Source organism: Bactrocera neohumeralis, chromosome 2, assembly GCF_024586455.1.
Source record: "Bactrocera neohumeralis isolate Rockhampton chromosome 2, APGP_CSIRO_Bneo_wtdbg2-racon-allhic-juicebox.fasta_v2, whole genome shotgun sequence".
Classification (NCBI taxonomy): domain Eukaryota; kingdom Metazoa; phylum Arthropoda; class Insecta; order Diptera; family Tephritidae; genus Bactrocera; species Bactrocera neohumeralis.
Genome location: NC_065919.1, coordinates 47,441,850 through 47,458,331, shown reverse-complemented (window position 1 = coordinate 47,458,331; position 16,482 = coordinate 47,441,850). Strand labels below are relative to the sequence as shown.

The 16,482-nt window shown below is 34.7% G+C and overlaps 1 protein-coding gene across 8 annotated transcripts in view; it reads right to left on the bottom strand.

The window, feature by feature from the left end:
* Positions 1 to 16,482, bottom strand: part of LOC126750964 (uncharacterized) — a 109,768-nt gene that overhangs the window by 86,224 nt on the left and 7,062 nt on the right. The window lies entirely within an intron of this gene.

Genomic DNA, 16,482 nt, shown 5'->3' with positions numbered 1-16,482 from the left:
AATAAAGAGCAAAAAACCGGAAGGGAGATAAAAACCCTGCTCTCATCGCAATATCTACACTAATTTCATAGAAACGTGTTTTATAGCCTTATTATATCGGGTGATTTTTTAAGAGCTTGATAACTTTTTTTAAAAAAAAAACGCATAAAATTTGCAAAATCTCATCGGTTCTTTATTTGAAACGTTAGATTGGTTCATGACATTTACTTTTTGAAGATAATTTCATTTAAATGTTGACCGCGGCTGCGTCTTAGGTGGTCCATTCGGAAAGTCCAATCAAGAAATTTTCAGTGAATGGGCCCTAGAAAAGTTGGCAGAAAATCCGCTTTTTTATCGACAAATTTTTTTCAGCGATGAGGCTCATTTCTGGTTGAATGGCTACGTAAATAAGCAAAATTGCCGCATTTGGGGTGAAGAGCAACCAGAAGCCGTTCAAGAACTGCCCATGCATCCCGAAAAATGCACTGTTTGGTGTGGTTTGTACGCTGGTGGAATCATTGGACCGTATTTTTCAAAGATGCTGTTGGACGCAACGTTACGGTGAATGGCGATCGCTATCGTTATGCTAACAAACTTTTTGTTGCCAAAAACTGAAGAACTTAACTTGGTTGATATGTGGCTTCAACAAGATGGCGCTACATGCCACACATCGCGATTCTATGGCCATTTTGAGAGAAAACTTCGGAGAACAATTCATCTCAAGAAATGGACCCGTAAGTTGGCCACCAAGATCATGCGATTTAACGCCTTTAGACTATTTTTGTGGGGCTACGTCAAGTCTAAAGTCTACAGAAATAAGCCAGCAACTATTCCAGCTTTGGAAGACAACATTTCCGAAGAAATTCGGGCTATTCCGGCCGAAATGCTCGAAAAAGTTGCCCAAAATTGGACTTTCGAATTTAAGATTAGCCGCGGTCAACATTTAAATGAAATTATCTTCAAAAAGTAAATGTCATGAACCAATCTAACGTTTCAAATAAAGAACCGATGAGATTTTGCAAATTTTATGCGTTTTTTTTTAAAAAAAAGTTATCAAGCTCTTAAAAAATCACCCGATAGTAACATTTCCATTTTACCAATTTTTAAAATTCAAAACTGAAGTTTTATTTCTCCACAGGCAACAGTGCACTTGTTGAGTAGCGAACTCAGTTGCTAGAACAGAGCACTGTAAATGGCTCTAAATGTACTGTTAGTGTATACGAATGAATATGGGCCGATATGAGAGTAAGTAATGCAAGCAGTTACCAGTTGAAAGGCTGTAAAATTTATTAGCGTAGCTCTGTCATAAATCAACCGATTCCAGCTTAACAAAAACATTAGAACGAAAAATTATTTTTTTTTTCTTCATAGAAGCTCATAAAAATACTTCTTAGAATTATTTCGTTGCATGTCACACCCAAAAATTATATTTATTTTATTATAATATGAAATTTAGTGCTTTGAACTAAAGATTTTAAATATTTTCGAATGAACAAAATGTTGAATTACTGAGCTTTTGATTTAATGCGGTGCTTATTACTTATCACTTAGCTCCTACTTAATAGTGTTATAAGTTCAAATTATTTCTTTATTCTTGCTAATTACATTTATAAAAGATGATTCGTTTCGAGGTTCAGTACTTTTTTAAAGAAAAAACACAGAAACTTCGAATTTAATGGGGAATATTTATTTTCATTCGAAATAACATTCTTGGGGATCTATTTTTTGAAGAATATCTCTTTCAAATGTTGGCGGTGGCTACGTCTCAGATGGTCCATCCGTAGATTCCAATTTTCATGACAGGTTGGAGCATTTCGACTGGTAACTAGAGAATGACACGCGTAATGTTTTGCTCTAAGGCCTGAATTGAAGAGGGATTGTCCGCATAGACTTTAAACTTTACGTATCCCTACAGAAAAAAATCTAACGGTGTGATACATATGATCTTGGCTGCCAATTGACCATAAAGCCATTGATTAATGCGATGTGTGGGAAGTGGCGCCGTCTTGTCATCGGTCATCATATAGTCGGTTATCATTGCTCGTTAACAGTCGCCATTGACGTTTACGTTCTCACCGACATAATTTTTAAAGAAATTTGACACGTTGATTCCACCAGTCCCCAAACCACACCAAACTGTTGTGTTTTCTGGATGGAATGGCAGCTCTTGCATCTCATTAGCTTGCTCTTCGTCCCAAATGCAGCAGTTTTGATTGTTTACTTACCCATTGAGCCAGAAATGGACCTCATCGCCGAACAAAATTTAGCTCGAAAACTAGATTTTCTTCACTGCGTAATGAACGTGGTCTATTCGGTCGGATATTATTCAATAATAGTACGCTCAGTTGAACGAAGCGGGCGAAACACATTCTTTACAGAACGTGAATTTTCGTAATAAAGTTGAACGATTCGTTCCATGATGAAATTCCAAACAATACTGAACAAAAATAACATGGCTCACTGATCTGTGAAAAAGTCTATTGAAAAAAGTGCCTGTACTTGAATTACTCGTTAGTTATAGCCTTGTGTCAGAATTGTCGCGTTAGTAAGCGATTAGGTCTAGAAATTAGTTAATACTTCCAAGAAAAAATATATTTTATATAATCCAAATTCCACTTCAACATGAAACTAACTATTTTAATACTAAAATTTATACTCGTAAGTCTTCAAACATATTTATGGTTTGAAATTTTTCTCAACTTCTTGTTAATTTTCAAATATCACGCGCTTAGCCGTCTCTTATCAACCGTTGCACGCGTGCGCTCGCCGTACCAGTTTGTTGATTATTCAACATTACACTGTTATATCATGCAACATACTCGTTTACACAAGCATCTTCATACATGCATACGCCTACAAAAACAGTAAAAGTGCACCCATTTGGCTTTCGCTTAAATGTTTGCTTTATGCTCTTATACCCTCTACTGCGTACGTTCAACTACACTCCATCGCTGTTTTGAATCTTAAAACTAACAGTTGCACGTTCATTTCTTTTTAATAGCTTTTGTTGTTGTTACACTAGCTGTTTTTTTTTTTTTTTTTTGATTTTTCGCACAGCCGATTTTGGTGCGAATCAGTTTTACATAATGACCGTTGCCAATATTCAAATGGATTTGTATAGCGAGATGGAGGAGACGTTGTCGCCACTATAAATCACCACTTTCCGCCAAAAAGAAATTTGCAAACTATTTTGCAATCATTACATTTAAAACTGTATATATGAGTTATTGAAATTTAGCTTGTGGACACAAACTAATGAATTATCACCCAAAATATTGAAGAAATGGTAATATGCAGAGGTTGTGTCTTACCTATTGAAGCAGTAAGAGGTTGAACCGACAAAAACTTAGTTCATGGAAGTTGAATAGTGGTTGACTTAGTACTTATGTATAACCTTTTTTTATGAAATGACAGATCAGCGGTAGCCATAATTTGATTTATATATTGACTTAATAGCAATATGCTGGAGTTTGGTCAGCCACACAACCCCAAAATAGGTCTTACTTTGAAAAAAAAACCCTATTTAGGGAGAGGGGCGTCAGATGTGTAGGGTTAGCTTGGCGTGCAAAGAGGTGGTTAGTAACTTGCTACAGGATTCAGAATGAAGATGCGTAAGGGTCACTCTCGATTCTCGCCGCAAGTTGAGCTCTTCGTCTGCAACGGGTGGTGGTACGCCATTCACTGAGAGGGAGTCGGTAAAGGTGTTTATGGCTACACTGTGAATGATGGTCAGTACAGGTCTGAAGTTTGTTGCGTCCGAAGCCTGGTCGGGGTGTTTTTTTATGTCGTCGACGTAGTTGAAGCCAGACCTCTTGGTGCTCCTAGGTGGCGGTTCCGCTACAAGCAGGTGACTGCAGATATTATTTCTATGAAAGCACACCAGCAGAAAATGTTTGGAGAGGAGTTTTTTATGGTTCCTTACTGGCAGCATGCAGACCTGAATGTACCTGTACTTTTTTATTTGATAAAATATGTCGCAGAAATTTGGCAAAGATTATTATACTAAGTAAGGCTACAACCTTCTTCTTCTTTTTAATTGGCGTAGACACCGCTTACGCGATTATAGCCGAGTTAACAACAGCGCGCCAGTCGTTTCTTCTTTCCGCTACGAGGCGCCAATTGGATATTCCAAGCTTAGCCAGGTCCTTCTCCACCTGGTCCTTCCAACGGAGTGGAGGTCTTCCTCTTCCTCTGCTTCCCCCGGCGGGTACTGCGTCGAATACTTTCAGAGCTGGAGCGTTTTCGTCCATCCGGACAACATGACCTAGCCAGCGTAGCCGCTGTCTTTTAATTCGCTGAACTATGTCAATGTCGTTCCATCGAATGCTATATTCACCGTCGCCAATGCGCAAAGGACCATAAATCTTTCGCGGAACTTTTCTCTCGAAAACTCGTAACGTCGACTCATCGGTTGCTGTCATCGTCCAAGCCTCTGCACCATATAGCAGGACGGGAATTATGAGCGACTTATAGAGTTTGGCTTTTGTTCGTCGAGAGAGGACTTTACTTTTCAATTGCCTACTCAGTCCGAAGTAGCACCTGTTGGCAAGAGCAATCCTGCGTTGGATTTCCAGGCTGACATTGTTGGTGGTGTTTACGCTGGTTCCAAGATAGACGAAATTATCTACAACTTCAAAGTTATGACTGTCAACAGTGACGTGAGAGCCAAGTCGCGAGTGAGACGACTGTTTGTTTGATGACAGGAGATATTTCGTCTTGCCCTCGTTCACTGCCAGACCACCGAAGACATTTTTCCGGTCGAGCCCTTATAGCTTAAAGCTGTCATACAAACTGACTGATCAAAAACAAGTGCTTATGTGAAAAATTGTTTATTTGTAAGGGTATTATACCTCGGTACAGGCGACGATAAAGTGTTTTCTTGTTTAAAGTTTAACTTCTACAACGAATTGGATGAGGGAAACTATTTTCTATATTCTGTTAACTTGGTACCATTTTCATTAAAAAAAAGTACAAAAAAGTGACATATCTTATGTAGCTCAAGTAGATGATTGTTGCTAGGTATAATATACAAATAGTTTTGTACGTTACTGTATAAGTCTCAAACAATACCGGCTGCATGCAGCGCTTACTACAAGGTTTTCTCAACTAAGGTTTCCGATTTCACACGCTGTTGCAACGATTTATAAAGCTCATACGGCGACTTGCTTTGGCTTTGTTTAACTTTTCACCAGTTTTGTTGTGCGAAATTTAGCGGTAAATGTTGCGAATGGAAAGAGAGACGAAAAGACGCTTAGATGAATGCAAGCAAAAGAGATAATAATAAATAACTGCTTCATTTCTAAAACAAAACCTTGGCAGCTTACACAGAAGTCTTGATGAACATAGAAATGTGCAAACCCAAATTAACAACTCAACTTTGCGAAAAATTGCTGCGGACAACGCCAAAGTGCATAGAGTGTGTTACATAATGTGAATCGTAATTTTCAAGGTTACCATACACACAACAACAAAGACATATAGACGTTATTTTAGGTGCGTGCCACCCATGTGCTAATCAACCGGCGGTTTTAGCCGTTGGCAAACCTGTCCACACACACACACATACACGAATCCACTCGGCCACATGTTTGTCGTTTGTCGCGCATTCAACCGATCGACTTCGTCATCATTACCATTAGCGGCGCTACGGTATTACGTCATTTTTTGCCCCACAACATATTGGATGCTTTAACACCAGATCTGCGAGCACTTAAGCGTACGCTGCAAAAGTGGCAACGACAGGTATAAAAAAATTACAACAATAACAACATTGTTCCAGCGTTGAAGTGACACGAACATATCATTAGCTTTACGATGTGTGTTTTAAAGAATGAAATATGTTTGGTGCGATAGCTGATTGTCACTTCCCTAGAAGGCATTCACACAAAAATCAACACTCGCACACATGCACGTATGAGAACACACACACGCTCAAGCATGCATATTTAATTATTTAACGTTCTGAAGTGGCCAGCTGTTGCTTGGAAGTTGAAAAAGTGAGAATAAGTTAATAATACAAGAAGAAGCAAGATAAATATAGCAAAAATAGAAACAAAACTAAAACACTTGACGATCACAATGCTTAAAGCTGGTTCGGTATAGACAATGGAGAGTTAGCAAAAAAAACCTAACAAAATTACAAAGCGTATCGATTAGCGCAAATAATAAATTTTTTTAGCAGAAATGCGATCCGATTTTTTATTAAAATTGAACTCCACTTTGATTTATTAAATCTAACTAAAATTCTATTATTTGAAACTAGATTTCTGAAAAATATTGTTTTGTTCTTTAAACTATTATATTATCTTATAAACTCTATGCACTTACGCGAGCGTATATCTGTCTATCTAATCACTCCAACCTACAACAATTAGAACTTCTTTGAAGTAATTTCAAGAATGGGTGAAAATTTGGCAGACCTACTCTTCAGAACCTGAGTTCAAATTACTTTCCAACGTATATCAAACGAGTTCTTATGTGATAGTGGTATCCTCTCACAATGCATTGGCTGCTCTCTGAACATGTTTTTGCAGAATTGTATCTGAAATTCTGAAATCCATTGGAAGAAGTTTTTTTTTTATAATTTTCTAGCGCTCAAATAAGATTTTATTATTCAAATATTTCCCTTTTAACGATTTCCGTTCTCTTTGTGACAATTAGAGCAGTTTCACATCCTTTATTGTTATAAACGGCCAAGTGGGGTTAATTTGGTACGTACATTACCGTATTTTCAGTTTAAAATTACTAATCCATCATTAACTAGTTCGACACAAATATAGTCTTCCCCTTCGTATGGCTTTACTTAACTTTGGGGTTACAGAATTCACTGCGACTATATTTTTGCTTAAACGGCAACTGCACCGAACAGACAACTCATGGCAATCCATCCAGCGGGGTTCGAAATAAAAGTGATCGATCTACTGTTATAGTACCATCCAAATTTTCAACAGTTACAACAAAAAGCAAACAAATCAAATTCACCGGAAAAAGACTGTAAATGATCGAAACGTCAAAAAAATTACGCATACAAATGCCTTTCGAAGACAATTTTTCAATCTATGTTTATGTATGCTCAAATATTAACGGAATTTAAAAATTCATTCAGATTCCAATTGTCAAACTTTGTTTTATTATGTTGATATACTACGAGTATAATAAAATATAATAAAAAATTCATTCCATACTTTGTCTGAAGCAACCGCTGAGGTTAGACATGTTTTCATAAACTTGGCGATTTAAATTTTTTAGAAAAATGGATCAAATATTGGTTCGTGAATTCTTGGCCAAAAACAATACTGTAACGATGCCGCAACCTCCATATTCAGCAGACAGAGCTCCACAGAGCTCCGTGTGACTTTTTCTTATTTTCAGAAATACAGAGATTTTTAGTTTCAGATTTGGTTAACAAGACATATGAAAATAGCTGCAAATGCTATTGGCTATCCTATAAATCGAGCTTGGAACATTGGAAGCGCTGGTAAAGTGAATGATTAAGTCTTTTTTCCAAAACACGAAAATTTCCGTATTTTTTTGAACAGCTCGTATATATTTTATTACATATAATTTATGTAGATTAAAATTTTTTATATTACTACTAAAGTGCATCTACTAAGTTTATCTGCTATTAAAGGGAATAAGAAGTAATTAAGGGGTCAGTAGGGAAATATTTTTTGATTTTTTTTTTTGCATTTTCTGTTCTCCTATACCCTTAGAATTAATGTAGAAACCCACTTTACCATTGGAAGGTTTCGAAAAAGGCCCCAACATAATAATACCGCTCGTTCGGAGCGCTCGGAGTGCACACCTCAAAATACACTTTTTTAAACTGGCGGGCATAATTTTTTATAATTAATTGACAATGTTATGACAAAATGTATGTAAAAGAACATGGGAAAAAATTAAAAAAAAACGTTAATTACTTTTTTTATTTATCAACATTTTTTCATGATTCTAGTAGGAACGATAACCACAATTTTTAAGAATAAATTGGGTTTCTGTTCATCGTTTCCGCCAGTGAAAAAACGCATCTCATTCACCCAGCCATTTCTCCGACAGATGTCATCAAAAAATTCCGAAAAAATTTGTTTATACACTCCACGATATACTTCATGATATGTGAAAAAAGTTCTATTGTAGAATAAAAATTTCTATGAAAAAAAAAATTACAAAAAAACAGGACAGATTACCCTACCGACCCCTTAATGAATTATAACCACATTAACTCGTGGAGATAATAATAATTTCGCATTTTAAAATTTAAAGAATGGACGTAAGCATTGAAGCTTTGGTAATTATCACTTTCTAGGCCAAAATTAATAAATTAATAATTGCTACATACTACATATGTATATCGAAAAATTTGTATAAAGTTTTGATTGCATGAAGCTGAAAGTAAGTTTTCCTGTAAGAAGGATACTGAATCTAAATATTGGATAGTCGAAAAAGTGCTTTCGTATTTTGTGAATAGATGACACATACAAGATGTATTCCAAAGTAAGCAGGACTTAAAAAAAAAAACAGAACAAATGATTTTTTTAACAAAATAAATTTATTTTATTCAAAATAGTCTCCTTCTGCTTCAATACAGCTTTTTGCACGGTCCAAAAGCATGTCGAACGAGTGTTTTAGCTCGTTGGCCGGTATGACCGCCAGTATGCCGGTGCAAGCCTTTTGAATGGCCCCTACGTCTGCATAACGCTTTCCTTTCATGGGCAAATACATTTTTCCGAAAAGGAAGAAGTCGCACGGTGCCATATCAGGTGAATACGGGGAGTAATTAATGGTTAAATGTGATTTTTGGTCAAATAATAGTCCTTCGAAACGGATTCTGAGCAATTTTTGTTCGTCAGTCAATTTGTGCGGAACAAACCGTGCACACATCTTTCGTAAGCCCAAATGTTCGGTGAAAATGCGATAAATCGATATTTTGGAGATGTTCAACTCCCTTTCCATAAATTTCAATGATAATTTCGGCTGATTTTTGATGAATACACCCACAGTTTCGATGGAATTTCCGGTGATCAGTGATTTTGATTGGCTGACATGTTGATCGTCATTTATGTCCTCACGACCACTTTGAAACGTTAAAACCACTTTTGCACTCTGCTACGGGATAGGCCATCATCGCCATAAACTTGTTTCATCAATTGAAATATTTCGGTAAAAGTTTTACCAATTTTAAAACAAAATTTATTGTTGGCTTTTTGTTCGAAGCTCATTTTCGCACCGATAACACAAACATACTGACACTTAAAACGCAATAACTTAATTTCCAATCGATGAAATGTCATGAAATTCTCACACAATGGACAATCGATAAAGATAGCAGATTCTAACGCACCAGTCGACATATAGATGGCGCCACCAGGTGGTACCTTGTATATCGGCCAATATGTGAGTTATCTCAATGAAAATAAGAGAGCGTGTTTTGCTCATAACAGTGTATCTTTGTGCTTAAAATAGATAAATTTGAGCGAAAACTTGGCATAGCCCCTATATAACTAATATCAGGATTTTCGAATTTCCGGCTGACTTCACTCTATATGATTGGTTAAAGTATTTCCCTGGCTTTGATTCTTGCAAGTTGCAGGAGTATAGAATGTTTGGTTGCACCCGAACTTAGCCCTTCTTTACTTGTCTTTATAGTAAATTAAATTCTTTCATATATTATTAAATTTTTATAACAATAAAAGTAAAATTTTTATTGCAAAAAATAGTATTAATAAATTTGTAGTCAAAACTCGAGTTTCTACTAGGTATTAAAAATTCTTCAAAATTGTATATTTGGTGAGATGATTGAAAACTGTGTCGTGAACGAATTAAGAGAGCCAAAGTATTTAGAACTCATTAAAAATTGTAGTAGTATCAAAAAGTCTTAAATCTGATTAAATATATGAACCCAAGAGTAAATATTAAATTAATATTGACTTAACAAAAAAGCCATAACCTTAATCGCACTATTATTGTTAATATTTTTTTGCTTTGTAAAAAGCAATAATTCCAACAAATCATGCACAATCCTCGTAATAGAATGCTTTAAGTCCCACTTAACGTCAGTCAAGACTAATGACACCGTTCACACGCCAAAGCGAGGAACTCTTTCCCATATCGCTGGCCAACAGCGGCGAGTGCAACCAACAACAACACACGCATGCAAAGCGCAATCCTCAACTCATGATTGGCCACAATTTGATGAATCGACATATTTTTTAATTTATAGCAACAAATATATAGGAAATTTCTAAAAATATCCAAGCGGGAGAAACTGCAGTTTCACTATTGGTTTTCTCCCTAATCACAAGAAATCACATTTTATTGCACTTAATCCGAGCTTAAACTGAAAAGCAAAGAATCTTGTACACGCTGGGCTGATAAGAGCATCATTAGTGTTTACCTAAGCTACTAAAGGGTAAAAGTATTGCGGCGACAGCAATTGACACAGTAAGCCAATAAGAAGCGTAAGTTTTTGGGGTCAGTCCCAAAACGAGATGAAAATGAAAAGCGGCTGCTTCTACGTGCAGCAAATTACATGAATTTATAGAAGTGTGTATGTGTGTGTGTGTGTACACAAGTAAGAGACGCCGCGTTGAAGCCAAACAACAATTTCACAAGCATAAGTAGCATTAATAAAATAATAATAAATAAGCAACAACAAAATTGGAACAAAACGCTACAAATAACAAGCAATTGTGGCTAAAACGACAAGCGGCTGCTGTGACGTGACGACGGCAATGTAATTGTTACAAGAAAAAAATCATAAAAACGATTTGAGCAACCAAATATCGGTCAGTGGAACTCTACAGCGGCAACAACAACGCCAACAAAATGTTATTGTTTGTATGTGTGTGGATTTAGTTCAGAAAAGAAAAGAAAAGCTGAACTCAGCAGAAAAAACTGACACAAAAGCAACAATTGAAATGACCGGCAACAATGAGCCGGCCGAACGCAACAAAGTGTGCAGCAGTGGCAACAACAACCACCACGGCCAGTGGCGGCAAGTGTTGCTGCGCTTGATTCGCCTGTTATTGACAATTGACCACGAGATATTAGATCGACTTGTCGGCGCATAGAAGGTGCAGCATGTTGTTGTTACTGGTATTTTTTTGTTGTTGATGCTGCGGTTTTCATTGTTAGTGTTATTGTTGGTATTGTTGTTGTTATTATATTTGTTGGTGTTGTCATTGTTGTTGTTGTTATTATTATTGTTGGTGTTGTTGTTGTTGTCAGTGCTGTTTTTGTTCTTTAACGCCACTGCATTTTCTTTGTTGTTGTTACTATTCTGGCTTTGTACCATTGCACTTTGTTGTTGTTGTTGCTATTCAGTCTTGTTATTGCTGTTTTTCTTCTCTTACACCATTGCATTTGCTTTGTTGTTGTTGTTTTCCGTATTTTTCCCTTCCTGTGACCACCTCATCGTAGAACCGATTGCATTCTCATCACCTATCAGCGTTTGGAAAGCTTGAAGAGAAAAGCGGCTGCGCTCTCTACGCGTCAGAGCCGGTGCAATGTGATTATCATCGCTATAATTGATAGTACCGGCGACAGCCTAGCCAACATCAGCAGCTTGAATAACAGGCTCGTCATCATTTGGGCTTTTATGCTCGCCGTTGTTCGAGCGCCACTTTTACCCATGCCATTGAGACTCGCCGCCGAAGAAGACACGCTGCACACATAATTGCTCACGAATCGAGTTTCAGTTTCAGTTTTCATGCAACGCGGCTTATTGTGGCGTGCATATGTATGCTTAAATACACTTACGTGCTTAAGACTTTTATTTAATTTTTTATTAATAATTTTTTCCTCATTTACCGCTTCGTCTTTGACATTCGTGTAGTTTTATTGGTTTCTCCGTTTTTTCAAAATCTTTTATTGCGCATCACGCTCGAACGTTTTGAGCAGCTGCTTACCGCTTTCGTGCCTTTTGCCACTTCAAAGTCATATTTTTTGAAGAAACTTAAGGAGACTAAGCAAATCTTAGCAGTCGACTGACAGCTATGTGTCAAACAATCGTAAATATTGTGCATTTAATGGCTCTATCAAAATTAAAAGCGCACGAACTTCAGCCGAAGTCCAATGGCAGATGAGCGCGAACAGTGAAAACAACATAATTTCTAGTGAAACTTAATATTTCGCTTTTCGCTGGAAGAAATGGCCATTAGAAACATAACTGCCGTGTGGTACATGGAAGTAATGGGTAGTGTAATGCCGAAAAATTACTAACATTACAATTGGTATTAAAAACTAATGTGAGCTTCAAAGTGAAATTGGTTGGATGTATGAATGGAGGTACGTATGTATGTATGTCTGTATGTATGTATGTACGTATATATAAAAACAAGAAAAAACGTTAACTTCGGCTGCACCGAAGCTAATATACCCTTCACAGGTGCATTTCTTTTAGTAACTTTGTGTTCAGTTTATATGGAAGCTATATGCTATAGTAATCCGATCTGAACAATTTTTTCGGAGATTACATTGTTGCCTTAGAAAATAATCTATACCAAATTTCGTGAATATATCTTGTCAAATGTGAAAGTTTTCCATATAAGAACTTGATTCCAATCGTTCAGTTTGTATGGCAGCTATATGCTATAGTAATCCGATCTGAACAATTTTTTCGAAAATTACATTTTTGCCTTAGAAAATAATCTATACCAAATTTCGTGAATATATCTTTTCAAATGCAAAAGTTGTTCATACAAGAACTTTTTTCCGATCGTTCAGTTTGTATGGCAGCTATATGTTATAGTGGTCCGATATCGGCAGTTCCAACAAATAAGCAACTGCTTGAAGAGAAAATGACGTTGGCAAAATTTCAAAACGATATCTTAAAAACTGAGGGACTAGTTCGAATATATACAGACAGACGGACATGGCTAAATCGACTCAGCTCAACATACTGATCATTTATATATGTATAGACTTTATGGGGTCTCCGACGTTTCCTTCTGGGTGTTACAAACTTCGTGACAAACTTAATATATCCGGTTCATCCATATATATGGTAGTATATATGTATGTATGTCGAAAAGTATGGAATTATGTATTTACGTTTAATGTATGTATGCATTTTCAAGTAGTTAGGTCTTAGCAAATGGCAGTAATCAAATTTCTTTTATTATTTAATAGTAAAGGCACATACTTAAACAAATGCTTTATAAGTTTTGAGAGGATATAGACTAATAATATATTTGCAATTTCTTCAATGTACATTAAAATATGCTTAAAGTTCATATCATCTCTGAAAAAGCAAAAGAACGTATCATCAAAAAATTCGAAATTGAGTTTTTATTGCTTACGATTCAGTACCCCATATTACACATACTTTACTTTTTAGCTTCCATTGTCAGATATAACCAATATATAATCATTCTATAACCACTTATTTTGTTTCAATATGAGCTTGTGGCTAGGTCATGTCGTTCGTATGGATGAAAACACTCCAGCTCTGAAAGTATTTGACGCAATACCCGCCGGCAGAGGAAGAAGAAGACCTCCACTCCGTTGGAAAGATCAGGTGGAGAAGGACTTGGCTGCATTAGGTGTCTCGAATTGGCGCCAAATTGCTAAAAGAAGAAACGATTGGCGCGCTGTTGTTAACTCGGCTATAACTGCGTAAGCGGTGTTTATGCCATTAAAGAAGAGGAAGAGCTCGTGATAACCAAATATCATTCAAAATATTTTTGTTTTAGCAGGTATCTTCTCGAAATTTAACAAAGATGATTGCCGAAAACATCACAAAAATACTTGAAAAAAGTTTTTTTCAGATCGGACCAGTGTATAATATGCCTGCCATACAAATTGAACGATCAAAATCAAGTTCTTGTATGCTTCGTTGCAACTGAAGCTCACGTTTAATACTTTTTTGAAATGAAACTTCAGCGTGTAATTGCAAAAAAAAATTAACTTGTGAATGACGGGCACCCTAATGTACATGCTACTACTACTACTCAACAAAGTCATGGTGCTTAATCCCATTAAATTTTAATTACTTGCCCTAAGGGTATTGTGCAGTCAAATATTGAGGTAAAGACGACACGCGCCCAGTAAACATTTAACTCAAAACGATGCACAAACATACGTATATGTAAATTTAAATATTAGATACAATAAGTGTATAGGAGTATATGCTGGCAGCCTGCCGTTTGAGCCCATTTACGCAAAAAGTGAAAAGTCAAGATTTTATTTTTACGAAACATTAATAAATTTTAGGGCCATATAGAGTGACTCAGTGAAAGATACATGAAATTGGCTGCGCTGAACAGTGTCAAATGACAGCATTTTCCTTAATAAATATGAGCTCTTCAAAAGGAAACTAAAAATTTTTTGTTTAATATCCGCAAAAGAAAAATAAATAAATAAATAAAATGTGTGGCTTTTTTCAAGCAAATATTAAGAGGTTTCTTTGACAATAACAAAAATTATTTAATTATTTTTTTTTTTTTAATTTTTACAGTTTTATTTATTATCAAAAGTATGTGTATATAGAAAGAAATTTAGAAATAATATTTTGAGCATTGAGATTATTAGCAAACGAGCAACCAATAGCAATGTTAAACGGTAAGTGTATATCAAAAATTGATTGAAATATTAATTTTAATTAATTATTATACAGAAAATATCGATAAATTTATCGAATTAATAATCGATAAATATCGACAAAAATAACGGAAATATTAATGTGAATCAATTTATATCAAGCGAATATTTACAATGAAGAAATGGCAGAAATAATAATCTTAGATATCGATAAAAAGATTCGAAAGATTATTTTTATAAAGAGAATATTAGCAAACGAGAAATCAATATCAGCAACAGTAAATATCTCACAAATAAATTGAAAAATTTATTTAAATTAATAATTATTTAATAAAATTATCGATAAATTAATCGAATTAATAATCAATAAATAACGATTTAAAAAACGGAAATATTTATATTAATTAACTTTAAGCCAGAGAATATTCACCATAAAGAAGTGATAGAAAAAAATCTATAACATATATAAATATCTACGAATAAATCGAATAAATAATCGATAACTAACGATAAAAATATTTAAGATATTATTTTGATAAGGAGAGTATTAGCAAACGAGAAATCAATAGCAATGTTAAACGGTATTTTATATTTAAAAAATAATTGAAATATTTATAATAATTTATTATATGATAAAATATATTAATAAATGAATCGAATTAATAATAGATAAATAATATTTATATTAATAAACTTTTATTAAGAGATTATTTACAATGAAAAACTGATAGAATAATAATCTTTAAAGAAATATCGATAAATTAATCGAATTAATAGTCGATAAAAATAAGGTCATATTTATATTATTTAATTCTATAAATATATAATCTATAAATATCGATAAAAATGTATTTATGTTATTAAGCAAATAAAAATTTTGAATAATTATGCAAAAGTATTGCGCTAAAGTAAATTAAATAAATACCGTAACAAAAATTATAATTTTTAATTTACATTAAATAACTGATTTTATAATAAAAACAAATTTTCCGCGGATATTTTGAAAAATTATACTAAATGGCCCGACGTATCGCTAAAAGCATCACATATTTAATGATTTTGAAGCGATACACTACTCAACAGATCTAAAGAAAAAATTTGCCACTTATACCTATCAACAATTGGACCGACTGAAGAAAGAAATCGCTTAGAAACAACCACTGTTGAAGAGAAGAGAAACTGTGTTCCATCAGAAACTTGCCCGAAGCTTCGGATGCTTGTTTGGGCGGTTTTTATGCATCCACCATATATATATTAACATAGTTCTTATCTGGTAAAATATAATTCATGTACTACCTGTTCCTGTCTAATGAGAAGAGATCCCACAGACCAGAGACAGTTGAAATGTCTTGATACGAATTTGAGTTCAACAATTTTCAATCACTTACAGCTATTTATGTTATTTTAGTAAATGGTGGTGGTTTGATCCCTACACCCCTTGACTACAACACAAAAAATTTTACGTGTTAGAAAATGTTTACTATCATTTTCGGTTTTAGCAACGCAAAATTTGCAAGAAACAGTCTCTAACATCACAGTCGCAAAACGACTGTAAATTAGTGTTAACAGCGACTGTTGAATGTGTGGTATAACAGAGAAACCTGACTGTATACTATATATTGCAATCGTATTTCTCAAGAGGAAACTAATTCGAATTTACGTTTCGTCAACAAAATCAAAAAAAAAAGGATTTAGTGTACATATTTAAATTATTAGTATAATTATTTAAAACAAAAATTTAATGCTTATAAACTGAAATTAATTTTTAAAACCACTTCCTCCCACAGTGTGAACCTCAATCAATAATTTGATTGAAAGTATTAGAATTTAATTATTTTAATTTCTGGCTGTAATTGCTAAAATTTTCTCCAATAATATAATAAAAATAGTACTAAAGTTACTAATATACACGCACAATTATTTCTTCTTTACGACTAAAAGCGCATTTAAATAATTAGAAAGCCA